This window comes from Phyllopteryx taeniolatus, chromosome 3 (genome assembly GCF_024500385.1).
Source record: "Phyllopteryx taeniolatus isolate TA_2022b chromosome 3, UOR_Ptae_1.2, whole genome shotgun sequence".
Taxonomy (NCBI): Eukaryota; Metazoa; Chordata; class Actinopteri; order Syngnathiformes; family Syngnathidae; genus Phyllopteryx; species Phyllopteryx taeniolatus.
This window is the reverse complement of record NC_084504.1, coordinates 99,662-121,018: the sequence shown is the minus strand read 5'-3', so window position 1 is coordinate 121,018 and position 21,357 is coordinate 99,662. Positions and strand designations below refer to the sequence as shown.

At 43.6% G+C, this 21,357-nt stretch overlaps 1 protein-coding gene and 1 long non-coding RNA gene across 3 annotated transcripts in view; one reads left to right on the top strand and one right to left on the bottom strand.

Annotated features, from left to right (window-relative positions):
• The window catches only part of si:ch211-158d24.2 (multiple epidermal growth factor-like domains protein 9), a 395,895-nt gene that overhangs the window by 274,883 nt on the left and 99,655 nt on the right, over positions 1-21,357 (top strand). The gene's annotated exons all lie outside the window — the stretch shown is intronic.
• LOC133475843 (uncharacterized) lies at positions 2,481-12,820 on the bottom strand. Its single transcript, XR_009787941.1, has 4 exons — positions 12,560-12,820; positions 4,537-4,692; positions 4,389-4,436; positions 2,481-3,868 (listed from the first exon to the last, which is right to left on the bottom strand). It is a non-coding gene; the product is annotated as an uncharacterized LOC133475843 (long non-coding RNA).

Sequence of the window (21,357 nt, the reverse complement as noted above, 5' to 3'; positions counted from 1 at the left end):
CTCATCCACTTTTTTCCCCTCTTTTTTCAGGGCTGTTTATTATTGATCACTTTATTCCAATCCCTGCTGACGCTAAGATAGAGCCACTCGAAGAGTTCATCGACGGATCTTTCGAACGCTTCGTCATGCAAGCTAGTGGATCCCATAATGAGTACTGCAGCAACCCGCTGAAAAGACGAAGGCTAACATGTCCACTAGCACTGAAGATTTACTACCCAGCTCACCCGACGCCCATATTCAAGTCCTCTCCTCCACTGACATTTACAGTCAAGAAGCATGTGGGATAACCTCATCGTTTCAGACATAGAGTACGCTTAATCTTCCAGAGGCTCAAGTAAAAAACTTTGTCGACAGCGCTGAAAATCCCAAAGGAAACACTCACCAAGATTACCTTCCACCAAGTACACAGAATAGGACCACGAACAGTGGATCAACCCCGTCCAATACTCACAAAATTTAAATATTTCCAACAGAAAGTCTTCGTACAGTCAAAAGGACAGGAGCTGAAGGGTACACAATTCAGGATGAATGACCAGTTCCCACGGGAAATCAACGAACGATGCAAAATCCAGTACCCTCTAACGAAGAACTACCGGCAACAAGGTCACAAAGTCACCCCTTGGCTCTTCGAATATATGAGTATTCCTTCCAAGTTTGCACTAATATTTGGTACATAGTGTGGGAAACCGTGTAATAATTTGTTTAGGGAAAAAAAGGGAATCACGCATGTCCTATTGCACCCTCCACTCACTGACATGGGACATTGCCCTTGTTTTCTTTGTACTAACCTTTCTCTATGGTACTTCCTTTTCCCTTCTTTAAGGGACCCCCCACATACCGAATGCTCACTTCCACCTCCCTTCCCCCACCACACACATATGTATTTGCATGCTGCTTGTGTTATGAATTACTCGGGATATAGTCCCTTGGCTTCCGTTTACATTTTGGCTATGCTGAACTCATATACAATATGTTCAATACCTCAATACATAATACCTCTAAACACAACTTCATATTACCAGGTACACAGTAAACAAGTTCCCATTAGATATATATTTCTGAGCGTTCTATCTTTCCCAAACACGTATAGATGATACACTCACACATATTGTCCCACATTCACTTATAAAAATTGTACACTTCTCATTAATATGTCACATATAACTTTTGTTTCATGGAATGTAAATGGCACAGACATAAAAAATGAAGATTATTGATATCTCAAAACTAAAAACGGAACTGTTTTTCATACAAGATGTCTGTTTAAATCAGTCTGTCTAAATCAGAGGAAAATTACCTTTCAGATTAAAATTTCAGTCCGACTTTTTCAGATCGCTATGAAAGCAGTCTCAATACTAACTAACCCTAATACTCCTATATATGTGCTAGAAAAAAATAATTATAATTATTTTGGCACATATAAGGATTTGTATCAATGTTCCCCTTCACACTAAAAATTTACAAATACTGTTCTATATATGAAAATGAAAGAAGATATAGGATCAGGTTTTTGTTGAATATAATACAGGGAGGCACGGTGGGCGACTGGTTAGAGCATCAGCCTCACAGTTCTGAGGATCCGGGTTCAATCCTCGGCCCCGCCTGTGTGGAGTTTCCATATTCTCCCCGTGCCTGCGTGGGTTTTCTCCGGGAACTCCGGTTTCCTCCCACATCCCAAAAACATGCATTAATTGGAGACTCTAAATTGCCCGTAGGCATGACTGTGAGTGCGAATGGTTGTTTGTTTGTATGTGCCCTGCGATTGGCTGGCAACCAGTTCAGGGTGTACCCCGCCTCCTGCCCGACGATAGCTGGGATAGGCTCCAGCATGTCCGCGACCCTAGTGAGGAGAAGCGGCTCAGAAAATGGATGGATGGATAATACAGGGAGGCACGGTGGGCGACTGGTTAGAGCATCAGCCTCACAGTTCTGAGGATCCGGGTTCAATCCTCGGCCCCGCCTGTGTGGAGTTTGCATATTCTCCCCGTGCCTGCGTGGGTTTTCTCCGGGAACTCCGGTTTCCTCCCACATCCCAAAAACATGCATTAATTGGAGACTCTAAATTGCCCGTAGGCATGACTGTGAGTGCGAATGGTTGTTTGTTTGTATGTGCCTTGCGATTGGCTGGCAACCAGTTCAGGGTGTACCCTGCCTCCTACCCGATGACAGCTGGGATAGGCTCCAGCACGCCCGCGACCCTAGTGAGGAGAAGCGGCTCAGAAAATGGATGGATGGATGGATAATACAGGGAAGTAGGAATCACTAACATACTTGTGCCCGTGCATGGGATGCTTGTTCATCCTCTCTTCTTTTAACCTAACCCAAACACTTTTTCAAAATGAAGGAACCTGTGTTTAAAATCTTCTATTACTCTCGTGGTTCCCAGCGTGCGCGTTTTCATGAAAGAACTACGTTCATAACAATGTATTAAAAAAACAACCAATTTATTCCTGACAGAGGAGTCTATACATTTTGCAGAGCTCTGGGTTCGTAACTATCCCTATCTTATCCTTAGCAGATAGAGTAGTTGAACAAAAAAAACTATCTGATTCTACCCCAGACTTATACAATGTTTCAAAGTGGAAGTATGGAATCGCTGTCGTCTGATTGGTCCATGGTCCCATCTGACGTCATTGTTGCTCTGCAGAATGATGACCATTTGCCGCTGACTCCAGATGCCGTCTCCAGACGCCGTCCCACATTCTTGCATCTAATGTTTATAGTGGCTCCCCGCAGTCCTTTTCTTCCTTGACATCTGTTCTATATGGTCTTCACATACAGCCTGGTGGGGGGGGGCTTTCCTGCAATAAACTCCTACCCCCTTATCTGATTATACTGCAATAAACATCCTTGCTTACCTTCCAAACCAGTTACACCATGAAACTCTATATTATATTATATTACATATAGAATTACATATTAGAATATTATAAAGTATTCTATATTACCTTAAAAAATAATGACTTTTTACTTTTTCCAAGTAATTCCTTTTGTTTTGATATTTTTTCTCTTCCTCGCTTCAACAAGGCGTATTATTGATTGTGGCGTCGGACAACTTGAATACGGTCTATACGAGGGAAGTCATCATTCCAACCAAGTACAACCTCGAGCGGATTCATTTTCCAAAAAAGTTGTTCCAACTCCCCAGGTGAGTTCCAATTGTTTAGCCATGGACATACTTTGTAGGGATATGATGTCTGTAGCCATGACTTGGCTTTAGTGGGAACTTTTTTTGTTGTCCGGTTGCGTTTTCAAATTCTGCCTCGGATTGACTTATTATTGTTGTGGATTTTTGCCACGAGAGGGAGATATTGTATTATTTGGCTGAGCGCACTGTAAACACTGTACTGGTCCTTTAAATTGATTTCCATCCTTTTGCCCCTCCTCATGGGAGAATTTTGGACCTGTATGGTGTCAAAAGGTATCTACCTTCTCCCTCGGTGGAATCATTGAGGGTTCTTGTTTCTTTTGGGAAATTTTGTGGTGTCATTTTTGCTGCCTATTACCTATATAGGCCTATACTTGGATGACCTTCAGACAGGTTTGGTCTTCAGTACCTTACGAGGGGTTTTCTCCTTTTGGTGATTTGGGTGAGTACTTTTTTAAGGTACACATTTTTATATGCATTTTTATTTCTCAGTCTTCTTATATGGCGTGATGTTTATTTGATTCTCTTGTATTTTTCAAGAATCAAGTTGTTGAACGAGAACAAACTCAACATTCGTATTTCATCTGTGGACCAAGATGAGCCGATTGCACGCCCGTCCACCCCCAATGAACACTGGAGAAATTCCTTCTTGACTGGGGGGGGGGGGGGTCCTCCCTCCAGGGGCCCAAGTACAGGATCGGGTATAGCTTTCTCTGGACCCTTAAACACAAAACAACAACATTTAAATTTAACCAAAAAATACTTTAAAATACTGCAAGCAATACATCATTCGGAGATTATAATTACGTCATTGGAGAGCGGGATATTTCCGAAATGCATGTCCAATAAAGTGAATAAACTAGCAGCGCTTATCAAACCGGCTTCTCCTAATTCTGGTACTCCCTTAGCTATTAAAAATAATACAAATCAGTGGATGAGAAATAATTTCACCATTATTAGAGACCATGATGATGTGGTCATTTCGGATAATTTGAAGTCATTTTCAACCTTTCAAATTGAAGCTTGTAACAGAGCCCTGACTTGGGCAAAAATATGATTTGGTCTCAAACTCACAGAATCCTCATTGACTACATTTAGAAGAATGCTAGAAACGGAAAGGAATACGGATAATGACACGATTCTTAAAATGGAGGATTTTCCAGCCCTGTGTTCGACATCTTGCAATACGTCATTTTCCTATAGTCATAAGGAGCAAGACAAAGCTGGCAAAAAGCCACACCTTCCAACGTGGCCGACGAGGGGAGGAGAGGTCAAGAATACTTTACACCTGGAAAAGAGAGCACAAACAATGTTGGAGAGAGAAGACTTGTTAGTTGACCCGGTCGCGGAGTATATGGGTACTAATAATCAAGATAAGCAAAACCTACCATCAACAGGTCCTAAATTTCCAGATATAAGGAGGGCCAGGACTACAGTCGAAGCTGTAATAGAAAACATACATGCAAATCTTGCATTAGACACACCAAATACTTACCATCAGCTGCCGAATAGGTCATCCATAAGCCCAAAAGCACAGAGGTTACCTAGGGTTAGAACAATATTAGAAAATGGCGGACCCGACTGAAAACAACAATACAAAAAAATACTATAACACCTTGGTGGCAAGGTGGACGACTGGTTAGAGCGTCTGCCTCACAGTTCTGAGGACCGGGGTTCAATCCCCGGCCCCGCCTATGTGGAGTTTGCATGTTCTCCCCATGCCTGCGTGGGTTTTCTCCGGGCACTCCGGTTTCCTCCCAAATCCCAAAAACATGCAGGGTAGCTTAATTGACAACTCTAAATTGCCCGTAGTTGTGAATGTGAGTGCGAATGGTTGTTTGTTTGTATATGGCCTGCGATTGGCTGGCATCCAGTTCAGGGTGTACCCCGCCTCCTTCCCGATGATAGCTGGGATAGGCTCCAGCACGCCCGCGACCCTAGTGAGGAGAAGCGGCTCAGAAAATGGATGGATGGATGGATGGACTATGACACCTTCTTTTAAAGGATCAATTAGATCATTACCAAATTCCCCAAAAGAAACGTAAAGAAACACCTCATGGATCAAATGACTTCGGCCTCAAATCTCAATCGTACACAGGAACCAGTCGTTTTAATCGATAGGCTAAGTTGGACAAAAAAGAGAAGGAAGGAAACACTTTTAGAGCATAAAGGGAAACTTTTGTCCCCCAGGAAAGTGGTAACGAGTAATGTAGCGGTGTTACATATGAATGATGACATTTTACCTGCATCTGCTCAACTTTTAGACCCTGTACAACAGGGGAGCTGATGTGGGGCGGAACTACATTCTCCAGGCATTTCCGTGGAGAGCGAGCTTTATAAAGAAATACAACAACAAAGGCTGGGCACGGTGGCTGACTGGTTAGAGCGTCTACCTCACAGTTCTGAGGACTGGGGTTCAATCCCTGGCCCCGCCTGTGTGGAGTTTGCTTGTTCTCCCCATGCCTGCGTGGGTTTTCTCCGGACACTCTGGTTTCCCCCCACATCCCAAAAACATGCATGGTAGGTTAATTGATCCCAGCCAATCGCATGTGCCCTGCGATTGGCTGGCAACCAGTTCAGGGTGTACCCCGCCTCCTGCCCGATGATAGCTGGGATAGGCTCCAGCGCTCCCGCGACCCTTGTGAGGATAAGCGGCTCAGAAAATGGATGAATGGATGTACAACAACAAAGGAATTTCCAGCAAATTTCCCCTTTGAGGGCCAGCCAAAGGGGCGAGGCAGATGTGATGAAGGATGATATGTTTCAAAGTTTTATGGATTTGAACATTTCCCAATCTGAGCCTAACCCTCTATATGGGAATGAAGATTTGGGGCCAAATCAAGTCCCACATTCTCGAAAGGAAGACATTGTAATACGGATAGAAAAGTAAAAGATTGGAATTTGCAGATTGATAAACCACTATTAATTGTTGGGGACTCGAATTTGGCTCGTATTCCTTCCTTCCATTCAGAGATGCAGATAGATAGCTTTTTCTGGAGCTCAACTCTATCATATTCATATTTTTGCGAAATTACAACCGGACCAGAAGGTTAGAAAAAGTAATTTTATCTGTGGGTTTAAATAATTATCTAAAAGGTCTGTTACCATCTACGACAGATAAACAACTTCAACATTTGATGAGAACGACGAGGAGTACTTTTCCTAATGCCGAGCTTTTTGTACCCGTGATCAATTATTCGGACAGGTTGGAGGGTGATAAACAGGAGCTAATTGAACTATTGAATCAAACAATAGTAAAAAAAAAAAAAAAAAAAATCTTTGACGGAATTGTCTTATTTTAGATTTCAAGTAGACTTACGGGATCCAGTACACTGGACAGAACAGACGGCCCATAGGATTTTGGAGCATTGGCTGGACCAATTAAATATGTGAGGGGGCGACTGGATGGTACAGACCCCCACGGATCAAATGTAATGGTACTTTGCTCTTCATTTAAATTGAATGTGGCCCAAAAAGATTTATTGGAAAGAGGTCTTACCTTTATTCCTACACAACACCTACCTAAATTATTAGAATTACAACAGGACATTTATAATTTTTATAGGAAAATAAAAATATTGGACTATTTTAATTATCGAGAAGATCATGCACATATTCCTTTTACAGGTCCTTCATGTTGGGAACCAAATGGCAGTACACTATCGGACATAACTCGCCAGTGGATGAAAAAGAATAAAAGTTCGTTATCGCACTACCGACTGAGTAGAACATATCAAAGTAATATTACGGGAGACCAAAAATGGGCTCGAAAGAGTTCACGGGCCTTAAAGGGCATTGTTATAAAACCAGCAGATAAAGGGGGTGAGATTATTTTGCAGGATAAACATAATGGAAGCTGATAGACAGCTTAACAATACAACTTAATATGTAGAACATGGACACTCCACACAGGCGGGGACGGGGATTGAACCCCGGTCCTCAGAACTGTGAGGTTGACGCTCTAACCAGTCGGCCAACATGCCACGGCTTTTTTACTTATTACCTAAAATACATAAAGATCCTATTTCTTGGACAGTTCCCTTTAAGGTACCAACTGACCGGCCAATAGCGATTGTGGATCCGAATCATATCGAATTACAGACTACATCGACAGATACATCAATCCCTTAGCACAATTACATCCTAGTTATATAAAGGATACATATAAGTTTGTGGAAAGGTTGAGAACCTTGTCTGTGACAAAGGAGACTTTTGTTTTCTCAGTTGACATAGACTCCTTATATACTAACATTGATACTGAGTTAGGTTTACAACGTGAGAAAAGCTTTGCAAAACTCCCCTCAAGCACACCGTCTGGATAAAGAAATTTTACAACTATTGGAAATTACTCTAACCCGAAATGACTTTGAATTTAATGGAAAACATTATCTTCAAGTCTGTGGTTGTGTGAAGTATTCTCCTTCTTATGCTGATATATATTTAGCTGATTGGGAGCAAACAGCTTTTTCAAAATGTCACCAACGACCCCTTTTGTATTTACGATATCTGGACGACATCTTCGGCCTTTGGAGTGGTTTGATAACGGATTTTTTTTTTTTTACAAATATTGAATTCTCATTATCCAAAAATTAAATTAAAACATAATATACATCAACAAAGTATCACATTTTTAGACACTACTGTTTTCTTTGTGGAAAGGATGGAAGACGGGTGTAAAACTTTGGCTACTAAAGTTTTTTTTAAGGAAACAGATAGACATGCATTATTACACAAGACAAGTTATCATCCAAAACATACCTTTAAAGGTATTGTTAAATCGCAATTAATTTGATTTAATAGAATCTGTACTTATCCTGAGGATGCTGAGTTAGCCACTGGGACCCTTTTTTCAGCTTTAAGACCAAGAGGTTATTCAAAACGATGCCTTCGTAAAATCAAGGCAGAGGTTTCACTCCTATTCAAAGGTGCCAACATCTACAGGAAGAGGAGGGAGGATCCCCCACTCATTCCAGTGACATAACATACTCACGACATTTGAATCACTTCAATTTACGACTGAAAGACAATTTCAAATGGATACAGGAGAGATGTTAACCATTGAAACGTTTTAAAATGATTACTGTATTTAGAAGGAACCCTAACTTGGGAGATCAATTGATTCATACGGCTTTGGATCATCATAGAAATGTTAAAGATAGCAAGCAAGTGGCCTTTTTGGGGTACTCATCCTTTATATTCAATAGGATCACAGGCCAGGGTCAACCGATATGTCAGTGGCTGGGTCCTACAACTAAAAATGTGGTCTATGTTGTACAATGTCGAAACTGCAATACAATTTACATAGGTGAGACAGGAAGATTGTTAAAAAACAGAATTTCGGAACATCAATATCATATGAGACAATGGAGTCGTAGTATAGTGTTTTATTGTCATCTTTTCGTGTGTGGGATCTGGGATATAGGGGCTTGGAAAGCGAAATGGATTGGACGAAAAATCTGAGATAAAAGGGTGGAACAAATTTGGATCCGAAAGTTGGATACTATTGACCCGAATGGACTCAATGAGAAATACTAATAGAGGGGTCACTCTTTTATTTATATTTTTTTTTTTTCGGATTTCTTTGGTGAACTTTAAGAGGCTTTATGTACTTTGTATTGGGAGGCTACGGAGAATGGGCCACGCGAATGAAAAATAAATGCCTGTTTGTAAATTAAATATAAATAATTATATATAAACAATGAATAGCTAACTTATGTGAATGACTAGTAGTTTATGGTTTTGTATATTTGTTTATTAGTTTTGTAGTATAATATGCATTGCTTTGTAGTGTAACCAGGGAGACCTGGTATTGGAATGTGACTTGTAGTGCTTTTTTAAAGAGAAACCCTCACTCTTTTTGAGGAAAAAGTACTAAAAATGTGTACATATATTTCTTTGACAAAGCTTTTTCAATATGTTTGTTTAATGAGAAGTACAATTTGAATCTTAGATGAGTTTACTAACCAATGTTATGTGCTAACTCTAAAGGAAGAGGTGACTTACTTATCCTTAACTTGCTCTTGCGGCTGTTGGAGCAGCCGCAAGAGCAACCATTTTTTTCTCTCAAGAGCAGCCTCCGAACCATTTTTTTCTCTCGGAACCGAGTTTTAATTATTATTTTTCCTTAAAAGGTTTTGGTTCTTTCCTCCGCATTGAGCCCTCACCTTAAAGAAACCTATTATCAATTAGGCCTAACCTTAAAGAAACCTATAACACTACCTTCAAGAAACCTACAGCCCTAACCTTAACCTATTCGGAACATAGGGAAGGAATACAGGCATATATACTCTACCCTAACTTAACCTATTTGCCACTTGGGAAGTGCATTTCTTCCACAAGCCCGAACCTTAAAATTCCCTTTTTTCCTTTCTCCCTCTCCCCCTTCTTTTAGAGGGGGATAACATATTGGGATATCCCTTATTCTAACCTTACTCCAATGTACTAATGTTGTACTTAGGTAACTGCATTGTTGTGTGTATTCCTGCAAACCTGTGCCATCTTCCAAAGAGACGTCGCCTAGATCTGCCATCGAGCCAGATCAAGCCGACGAAGGGGGGGACATGTAACAAACATGCTCTCGCCCGATGGCACCGTGACCCCCAAACTCCAGACCAAGCGGCATTGCTGTCCCCCCCCCACTGAGGGAGACGACCACGGGGATGCCAGATTTAACTTCGCACAGGGACGCAAAATGAATTACAGACCGTCCCAAGTAGCATCAAAGCCGAGACACAGACATTTGATTTTGCACCCGGACGTTAAATTAATTAACTTCCAGCCTGAAGAGCCTCAACAAATACTTCTCTTTCCCACTGTCTTTAGCAGATATTTGCCCATCCGGGCAGGGGCAATGGATGGCGCACTCGCGAGACACACAGGCAGTGGAAAGCCCGCATTAACCAATCACAATCTTCATTGGACTTGAATGTGATATAATATTTTAAGAACTTTCCATGAACGTCACTAGTGATTGTCCATCCATCCATCCATTTTCTGAGCCGCTTCTCCTCACTAGGGTCGCGGGCGTGCTGGAGCCTATCCCAGCTGTCATCGGGCAGGAGGCGGGGTACACCCCGAACTGGTTGCCAGCCAATCGCAGGGCACATAGAAACAAACAACCATTCGCACTCACAGTCATGCCTACGGGCAATTTAGAGTCTCCAATTAATGCATGTTTTTTTTTGGGATGTGGGAGGAAACCGGAGTGCCCGGAGAAAACCCACGCAGGCACGGGGAGAACATGCAAACTCCACACAGGCGGGGACGGGGATTGAACCCCGCACCTCAGAACTGTGAGGCTGACGCTCTAACCAGTCGGCCACCGTGCCGCCACTAGTGATTGTATTTTTGCAAATTTGAATGTCTGATGTCAAATCTGTTTGTCAACTGAACCGGATGAAGTGTTTCACCCCACACAACACAAATGCCACATTGCAAATATTACAGTGTTCTCAACAACACATCCACTTGAAACATTCGTTACAGGGATTAAAGAGGATGGGCGGGTGACTATGCAAAGTGGGAAAATGGTCTCGTTATCTTAAACCCAATAAATAATATTTTATTCCACTGGGTTTAAACCCCAGTATAATCCTAAAACGGAAAAGTAACATTCACAGGCGGTCCAGCTTCCCTTTTGGTCCCGGAGGTGGTGGAAAAGGGAGGGTGTGGGGGTTACCACACCCTTTGGCAGCTGGCCATAAAAGGCCAGAGCCCCTTGGCTGCTTGAGCGCTCTGCTCTTTTCTTATCCAAACAACTTGCTGAAGACTGGCTCAGCCAGGACGCCCCACCTTGCACCACGAGGTGGCGAGGACACATCGGACCCTTCCCCACCACAGGGCATCCTGCCAGCGCTCTGAGCTACCCTTTTTGGGCGCTTGGGCAAGTTCCGTGGGGACGGAAGCGGACAGCACACGTCCGCTCAGAACGCCTTGCGAGCAGCGACACCCAGGCTCCGGCGGTCCTGCCTGGGACCTTTTTGTGCTCCTTTTTTGTTTCCTTCCTCCTTTCCGCCAAATCAACCTGTTCCCCCGGGCGGACCGGACCGGCCAAATATTCAGAAGCTCGACCCGTCTGCCTCACTTGTGTTCAACACATGTAAATCCAACATGCTGTTACTAAAAGTACATATTGGTGCATATTTGGGTTTAAATTAACGAGAATGGGAACCCCCAACTATATGCATTGTCACTACACTCTCATTCTCACATCACAAGTCAGTCTCCTTTGCCAATGTTCGTCTGTCCTTTGTTTTGTTTTTCTTCCTGCATTGTTTCCCTTGTGGATCCCCATGTTAGATCTCATAATTTTTTTTTTTAAACAAATTCCATACCTCCATCAGTTGTGTGCGTTTGGGTTCGAGAAAAAAACCTCTTGCTGTCTAGAACTCTTATCTAATTCATGTAGCAACCTTCAAATTACGAGACTGAGGCAAAAAGGTTTGTCGTCACTTTGTCCTGAAGTTTTATACATCTAAAAAGTGACGTGGTTCCCCTTTACTAGATAAAATAGTTGATTTTAACGATTAAACTTAAAATTATGCTAAACCGGAAGTAACGCAGGCATCGCTTCTGGATTATTCTTTTCTGTTAAATTAATTACATTTTTATTTAACTCATATACGCTACACAATGTACAATGTAACGGGTCAATTGGCGGAGTGTAAGGGTGCAGGCTCGTAAGCCATGGAGACCAGAGTTGATAGAGGGGTGTGCAAATCGCGCGAGGAGGGAGACTAAGTGTTCAGAGCCTCCCAATTGATGTCAGCATATTGAACTTGATCAGAATCAGAATCAGAATCAGAATCAGAATCATCTTTATTTGCCAAGTATGTCGAAAAAACACACAAGGAATTTGTCTCTGGTAGTTGGAGCCGCTCTAGTCACTGAGCAGTAAAGGGTTGCTAGTTATCTGGTAATGCCGGTACATTTTTATTTTTTTATTATTATTTTTTTTTTGACAATTGTGCAAAAAGATGCAGAGTCCTCTAGCACTTAGAGCAGTTCAAATGACTAATATTGGAATAGTCCGGTGCAATGACCATTGTGCAAAGAGCGCCGAGACTTCAAGGAGTGTATGCGGTTTAAAGTGGCGAGTAGTGCGATAATCTGGGACAATGTTGGTTGTGCAAATGTTGCAGATACTCCTCAATCAGTGTGCAAATGGAGCAGATGCTACTCTGGCATGAGTGGCCAGTATATGCAAATAGTGCAGCATGGCGAGACAACTACAGTGAGTGCACGAGTAATACATAATTGGCCGCACAGAAATGTGACAACAAACTCAAGTCAAAAAATTGCCTGCATGTTGTAATGGAATTGTAGGTTAGGTGTTTAAGAAGTTGATCGCAAGAGAGAAGAAGCTGTTGGAATGTCTGCTAGTTCTAGTTTGCATTGATCGGTAGCGCCTACCTGAGGGAAGGAGCTGGAAGAGCTGGTGACCGGGGTGGGGAGGGTCCGAGAGGATTTTGCAATCCGACGATCCTTTCAGCAGTTTTGATTGTCCGTTGCAGTCGGAGTTTATCCACGAAACAAAAGTAGACTGGTTGGGCGAACTCCCATGCATCCTCGAGGACCCTGCTAAGAATGTAAAGCTGGTACACTGTTCCACGGCCAGGACGAAAACCACACTACTCCTCTTGAATCTGAGATTCAACTTCCCGACGGACCCTCCTCTCCAGCACCCCTGAATAGACTTTACCAGGGAGGCTGAGGAGTGTGATCCCCCAGTAGTTGGAACACACCCTCCGGTCCCCCTTTTTAAAAAGGGGGACCACCACCCCAGTCTGCCAATCCAGAGGCACTGTCCCCGATGTCCATGCGATGTTGCAGAGGCGTGTTAACCACGACAGCCCTGCAACATCCAGAGCCTTGAGGAACTCCGGGCGAATCTCATCCACACCCGGGGGCCCTGCCACCGAGAAGCTTTTTAACCACCTCGGTGACCTCAACCCCAGAGATAGGAGAGCCCGCCTCAGAGAACCCAGACTCTGCTCCCTCATGGGAAGGCGTGTTGGTGGAATTGAGGAGGTCTTCAAAGTATTCTCCACACCGGCTCACAACGTCCCGAGTCGAGGTCAGCAGCGCCCAATCTCCACTATACACAGTGTTGATGGTGCACTGCTTCCCCCTCCTGAGAGGCCGGATGGTGGACCATGGCCTCACCGAACTCCTCCCATGCCCGAGTTTTTGCTTCAGCGACCACCAAAGCTGCATTCCGCTTGGCCAGCCGGTACCCATCAGATACCTCAGGAGTCCCACAGGCCAAAAAGGCTCGATAGGACTCCTTCAGCTTGACGGTATCCCTCACTGTTGGTGTCCACCAACGGGTTCGGGGATTGCCGCCACGACAGGCAGCAACCACCTTACGGCCACAGCTCCGGTCAGCCGCCTCAGCAATGGAACAATGGAACATGGTCCACTCGGACTCGATGTCCCACGCCTCCCCCGGAACATGAGCAAAGTTCTGTCGGAGGTGGGAGTTGAAACTCCTTCTGACAGGAGATTCCGCCAGACGTTCCCAGCAGACCCTCACAATACGTTTGGGCCTGCCACGTCGGACCGGCATCTTCCCCCACCATCGGAGCTAACTCACCACCAGGTGGTGATCAGTTGACAGCTCCGCCCCTCTCTTCACCCGAGTGTCCAAGACATGCGGTCGCAAGTCCTAAGGTGTCCTGGTGCCAAGTGCACGTGTGGACACCCTTATGCTTAAACATTATGGACAAGCCGTGATGAGCACAGAAGTCGATTAACAGAACACCGCTCGGGTTCTGATTGGAGGGGGGGCGTTCCTCCCAATCACGCCCTTCCAGGTCTCAATGTCATTGCCCACGTAAGCATTGAAGTCCCCCAGCAGAACGATGGAGTCCCCAGCGGGAGCGCTCTCCAGCCCCCCTCCAAAGACTCCAAAAAGTGTGGGTACTCTGAACTGCTGTTTGGTGCATAGGCACAAACAACAGTCAGGACCCGTCCCCCCACCTGAAGGCGGAGGGAGGCTACCCTCTCGTCCACTGGGGTGAACCCCAACGTACAGGCGCCGAGCCGGGGAGCAATAAGTATACCCACACCAGCTCGGCGCCTCTCACCGTGGGCAACTCCAGAGTGGAAGAGAGTCCAACCCCTCTCGAGAGGACTGGTACCAGAGCCCAAGCTGTGCGTGGAGGCGAGTCCGACTATATCTAGTCGGAACTTCTCAACCTCACACACCAGCTCGGGCTCCTTCCCTGCCAGAGACGTGACATTCCACGTCCCTAGAGTCAGCTTCTGTAGCCAGGGATCGGATCGCCAAGGTCCCCGCCTTCGGCCACCACCCAGCTCGCACTGCACCCGACCCCTATGGCCCCTCCCACAGGTGGTGAGCCCATGGGAAGGGGGACCCACGTTACCCTTTCGGGCATGGGTGCACCACCAGGCGCTCTCCTTCGAGCCCCACCTCCAGGCCTGGCTCCAGAGGGGGGCCCCAGTGACCCGCGTCCGGGCAAGGGAGACTTGAGTCCATAATTTGTCTTCTTCATAAGGGGTCTTTGAGCCGTGCTTTGTCTGGTCCCTCACCTAGGACCTCTTTGCCATGGATGACCCTACCAGGGGCATGAAGCCCCAGACAACTTAGGTCCTGGGATCATCGGGACACACAAACCCCTCCACCACGATAAGGTGACGACTCAAGGAGGGGGATTTTACCAATACTTAATACCATATATATATGTGCTGAACTCCTGATTCTTCTCAACAAATATCTGGTCCTTACCTCATTCCACAATATCCCAATTTAAATTAGCAGCAAAATAGGAGTATTTGAATAAACAGGTTTCTCCTTACCTTTTTAGACGGCCGGCCTGGATATTTTAGAATGAAACGTGTAGCCACGGAGGTCCCAAGAAACAACCTTCCCGAGATCACCGTCGGGAGTCACCAATTTGTTGGAGTGGTAGAGGTTATATCAAATGCAGGACCCAAGGCCCCAGATTACAAATTAATAAACTACCACCACACTCACCAAGTTCTGCATGTCCGTTTTCTCTCAGGAAAAGAATTTACTCCAATGACTCACACAGGTTGCAATAATTATCCGTTTATGTTTCTCAAGAGTTCAGCAAATCATGTTGACAGAATTCTGGGTGTTTTCTCTCCTGCCTCAGCCGAGTCTCGCGTCTGCGTTGCATGTGGAGAGAAAATGACGCATCATTCCCTAGTCGCCCCACAATTTGTATATTACAACACAAGTACAGGGAGCGCAATGTTCCTCCTCGTCATCCTGACCTGCTATCTCACACCCTTTCTCTGGTAGATGACCTGTTTTCCTGTAGCTGTCAACTAGAAGATTGCGCAGCCTTCCTCTTGCAAGATCCTGTAAACAACTTGTCCAAGCACACATTCCCGTTGTGGTTATGGGAATTTCATTTTGAACTTCGCTGTGTCAATATTCGATTTGGGAAGTCACTGACCGCCACTAGGATGCGTCGTTATACCAAGAATCCCTATTGTATGGCAAGTAAGCTCCAAGTTAAAGTCTAGCTCTCCATCTTTGGAAAAAAAACAAAACATGTGGCACCCATGACGGGGGCCATTTTTGCTTTGTGTTAAAACCACAAGCCTCTCATTGAACGCCATTTGGTCATTAATAGACTTAAGTCTTCACAATTCATCTTCTTTTGAGGAGACGTGATGTTGCCACCTTTGTTTCCACCTTCGTGGCGAGATCTGTAGCATAAGCTCCGGGTTGTCCTCGAGCACCCCTCGTGGACGTTCATTCCATCACGCAATTTCCAGCTGTGTGACTGGAAGCTGTCGCTGACTAGCCGCTGCTCAAGCCGCTAGTAAGCTATTACCGAATGCGTGCTACGGCATCGTGTTCATCTTTTGCAGTGTGCTCTTTCTGCTGGTAAGCTTTCGGTGTGCGCTGCTCCGCTGTCAGCACCGCGCGACCTGGCGTCACCTGTTGCCTAGGCAACCAAACACCCCCGAGAGCTTGCCTGAATCCACGATAGTTAGAAAGAGCGTTTTTAAGTTAAAAGCCTCCGTTTTTGCTCATTTTCGAAACGCCAACGCCTACCCTGGCATTTTTAACCAGTTTTGGGATTTACAACGTGAGACTCGTAACAAGTTTCACCACTGGAAGGGGCTGCATTGCTATACAGCAACACCGCCACCTTCCGCCAGCAAACGTGCACAACACCTTCTGACGATTTAAACTGACAACCACTTCCATGAACCACAGTTAATTAACGGATTTCTTTTACAAAGTGGAGTTTATTAATTCATTGCGTGTCTGTTTTTAATCACTTTGGGTTTTCATTTTTGGGGGAAATTCTTTTTATTATCATTGTTTTTAATCACTTTGGGTTTTCATTTTCGGGGGAAATTATTTTTATTATCATTATTTTTTTAATGTTCGTTTATAAAATTATTTTAAAAATATATATTTTTAATGTTTTTTTTATTAGTTTTAATTTTAATTTTAATTTCATTTATTTCTTTCGTTGTATCGTTTAATGGTTTTTTTATGGCTTTCTCCTCAGCCTAAACCCACACCATGACTAGCCATACAAGCAAGTAATTCAGTCACAAGCCTAATTATAAGTCCATTTGACGTTTACCCAAAGTGAAATAAAACTTATGTAAATCAGCTGAAGAACTAAATTGCTTCACCGATTGAATTGACTTGCACTGATAGCCATAACACACACCGTCAAATCAAGTTCAATCCATTCTCTGAGTCGCTTATCCTCACAAGGGTCGCGGGAGTGCTGTACCCTATCCAAGCTATCATCGGGCAGGAGGCGGGGTAAATGCTGAACTGGTTGCCAGCCAATCGCAGGGCACATATAAACAAACAACCATTTGCACTCACATTCACACCTACGGGCAATTTAGAGTCTTCAATTAACCTACCATGGATGTTTTTGGGATGTGGGAGGAAACCCGAGTGACCGGAGAAAACCCACGCAGGCACGGGTAGAACATGCAAACTCCACACAGGCGGGGCCGAGGATTGAATCCCGGTCCTCAGAACTGTGAGGTAGACGCTCTAACCAGTTGGCCACCGTGCCGCTCAAGTCAAGTTGCATAGCTAACTTATAACTAAAATTTATTTATTTATCCAAATCAATAAATTAATTGGTTAAATTAGTTTAAAATTTAGTCAACAAGCTGATTCGTTTCACTCCACCAAGTGCCCTTCGCAACTATTTTTAAATCACTAATTAAATTGCCAACTCTCACACAGCAATTTAATTAAATCAAAAAAAATTGTGCTCATAGCTTGAAGCCGTCAACATTTTTGTGCTCCTCAATCACTGCTTCTACGCACATTCTCAAACACCTACAACCCAATTCCAATGAAGTTGGGATGTCCATTCATTCTCTCTACCGCTTATCCGGGTCGGGTCGCGGGGGCAGTAGCTTCAGCAGGGACGCCCAGACTACCCTCTCCCCAGCCACTTCATCCAGCTCTTCCGGGGGGATCCCGAGGCGTTCCCAGGCCAGCCGAAGGATGTAGTCCTTCGGATGTAAAGTTGGGATGTGTTAAACATAAATAAAAACAGAATACAATGATTTACAAATCATGTTCAACATATATTTAATTGAATACTGTTAAATAAATTGTAGAAGTTATCATTTATTTGCTTAGCTTGCATTAGTATTATGGACGATTTTGATGGTTGCTTGCTGACCGTGGGGGAAAGGAAGATGTCTCGCCTTCGGGAAGATGACTCAGCGGGAATCGTCAGAGAGGGGCGCCTTGACCAAGGACACGTGGCCGGGTGTTGGTCTCATGTCTTCACCTTGAAACCCTCCCCTTAGTGTGTTATGTCTTGTAATTTAGTATGTTATGTCTTGTAACTTAGATACCTCCCTATTTCAAATAAATACAGGAGCAACGGGGGAGATTGTTTAGAGCGTGATAGGAGACTGTAATTGAACAATCTCCCACATGTTCTCCTCATGAGCAAAAAGAAACCAGTGTCTTCATTCCTTTGTGTCTATTTTTTATAGGTGTTGGGTGAGATAGATCCAACATTAAATTGGTCCTTCGAGACGGATGTCAACACACCCGAGGATTCCAGTTGTGGAGCCGACTTCCAGTTAAGAGACCGTGGCCACGGCAAGTAAGACCCTTTACGGGACTGGTCTTCTTCTCCTCAACTGGGATCTGAAGGTTGACGACAATCCACAGGATTGAAGACGACTTTGGTGAGTTAAAATTAAAACAAAAAAGGATTAAAGAGTGGGTGAATTGCGCGACAAAGAAGTCTGCGGCAGAATAAACCTTGTGTAATACTAGTCACTGGCAAGTAAAAGAGGGACAGCGGAGTCCGAGAAATTCCGCGAGGACGACGGAGTCCTGTACGTACTTAAATTCCGTGTTTGTAAAAACATTACTTGTATCGTGTGAATGTGTAAAGGTATGAATGTATAAGACAGGATTGTAAGTGACAACTGGGTTTAGAAGCAGATGCAAGAATCCTCCGCCCCGTGTTGGGTAGAAGTTTGAGGATTACCAAAACCCAGACGTTCATTGTCACCCTGTCATTTTGAATAAAGTCAGTATTTAGGTCACTCTAGGTGCAAATAAACTGACTTCCAAATTCACAAAATGGGAAAAAATAACAGTAAAATGGATCCAAAAGAACGCTTAACGTGTAAAGACTGGAAATATGTTCAACTCCAAAACCCTTCCAAAATAAAACATTTAAACACGTGGATAACCAAATACGGTTTCGCTGGCCAGCTAAATTCGCAAGAATTGGTTCAACTTCGAGACGAAATAAAATGTCGACACAAAAATAATATTTCAAAAATAGAAAAAGAGGGATTTGACGACTTATTCTTCTGGCTAAACATGGCGTCCAAAAGAGAAAAAGGAAGTAAGAAAAAAAAGGACTTAGAAAGTGAACAGAAAAGGCAGACAGGTAGGGATAAAGATATGTTGTTTCAAAGACAGGAAGATGACGAGACAGGGAGAAACATTGTCTCCCATTCCCAAAATAACAAATACAACCACAGACGAGGGAGACATGGATTTATATCCAATGATTGAGGTGTCAAATCCAAACGTCCAAGAGGACCAAAAAGAAACTATTTTGCTCTATAGGACCTGGACTATTGAGGATGTGAAAAAGGCCGTAGCCGGCATCACACCCTACAAAGTAGACATTGATATGAGAAAACGTTACGACATGCGACACCTGCTAAAATTACTGTAGATTATCTGTACTCAGACAATGAAGCAAAAGTCGCGGCAGGAATCATTTTACCAGACAAATTAAAGGAACTGTATAAAAATACAAGTGTCCCACACATTTCATTGTGCAAAGATTATGAGTCACAGTGGAAACATATGGGAACATGAGTAAAACATGCATGCGTACCAGATCCACACACATTGTTGAATTCATTAAGACCAGACACTACTGTGTTTACAGTGGTGGACATAAGTAATGCATTCTTATCTGTACCAGAAGAAAAGAACAGTCAATTTTGGTTTGCATTCACATTTGAGGGCAAAAAATATACATTTACTAGATTACCACAAGGTTACTGTGAAAGTCCAACCATTTATTCACAAGTAATGACAACAAGCATGTCTAAATTCACTCCCCGAGGAGGGAGCCAAATTTTACTGTATGTAGATGATGTTCTCTTGGCATCTCCAGATGAAGAGACATGCATCAAAGATTCATTGGCCTTACTGCATCATCTAGCAGAAGAGGGACATAAAGTTAGCAAAAATAAATTACAATTGTGTAAAAGGCAAGTCAAATATCTAGGCCATAATTTAAGTGTAGGAGGAAGGACTATATTAGAAGACAGGAAAGCTATAGTCTTAAAAGCCCCTAAACCACAGACGAAGAAACATATGATGTCTTTTTTAGTGTAGAGCATGGATTCCAAACTATGCAGAAATTGTTGCACCATTGTCAAAATGAATGTATGAAGACAACCTTAAAATGACATCACCTGTTCAATGGAATACAGAGGCAGAAAAGGCCTTCTGCGACATTAAACAACATTTGGTGTCCAGTTCGGCGCTGGCCCTTCCAAATTATGATAAACCATTCATTCAAATGGTAGATTGTAAAAGCTATTACATGACCTCCGTACTTACACAACAATACGGTGATAAGCTAAGACCAATAGGTTATTTTTCGACTAAATTGGACAGCGTGACGTGTGCATTACCGCATTGTGTCAGAGCAGTTGTGGCAGCTTTGACGGCAGTAGAGAGCAGTTCCACAATTGTGTTATTCCATCCATTAACTCTTAAGGTCCCACATACAGTGTCTGCTCTCCTATTGCAAACAAATATGGCGTTTTTATCACCTGCAAGACATTTATCTTGCATGGCCATCTTGCTGTCACAATCACATTTGACTGTTGAGCGATGCACAACCTTAAATCCAGCCACACTAATACCCTTACCTGATGAAGGCATGCAGCATGATTGTCAGGAATTGGCTGAACAAGCTGCTGAATTAGTAGCATTAACCGAGGCATGCAAACTAATGATAAATAAAGATGTTACAATCTATACTGATAGCCAATATGCGTATTCCACAACAAGAACGCAATTATTGGGAAAAACAAAATGCAAAACTACAAAATGAAATTTACATTAGCACAGAAGGGAAACAAATACTTAAAAAAAAAAACTATTCAAATGGGCTGCTATATTGAGCCATGGTGTGTCACATGTCTCAACCGGCGGGATGGTGGCACAGATACATCGACACTTTACAGCCCTAAAAAGTAGCAGAAAGAAATACGTGGGTTCATTTAACACACTGTAAAAGAGTCATTTCAGCTGAGTACTCAAATAGGGAAGGTGAGCAAAAGTCTGATAACGTAGCGGGAGCAGATGTGTAGATTCTGAAAACGTTTGCTGGTCAGTGAAGAAAAAAGATACCAACCCGTTTAGTGAGAACACAGCAGAATGGCACACCCACGTTGGTTACGAGATTCGATAGGTTGTTATGTAGCAACTTTGGCTACTATGGTGTTGGTTTTGTTTATGTGGTATATGGGACGTCCCACCCTGAATGATACCAACTGAGAAGTGTAAATCATGGGATCCTATATATCCTGTAACTAAAAAAAAGCACCAATGTTGTTGTCAAATCTAGAACATAGACAAAAAAGAGATTTATCCTGGCAGGGGCAAAATAATCCAACATACATCGACGCCATAGGTGTTCCTCGTGGGGTTC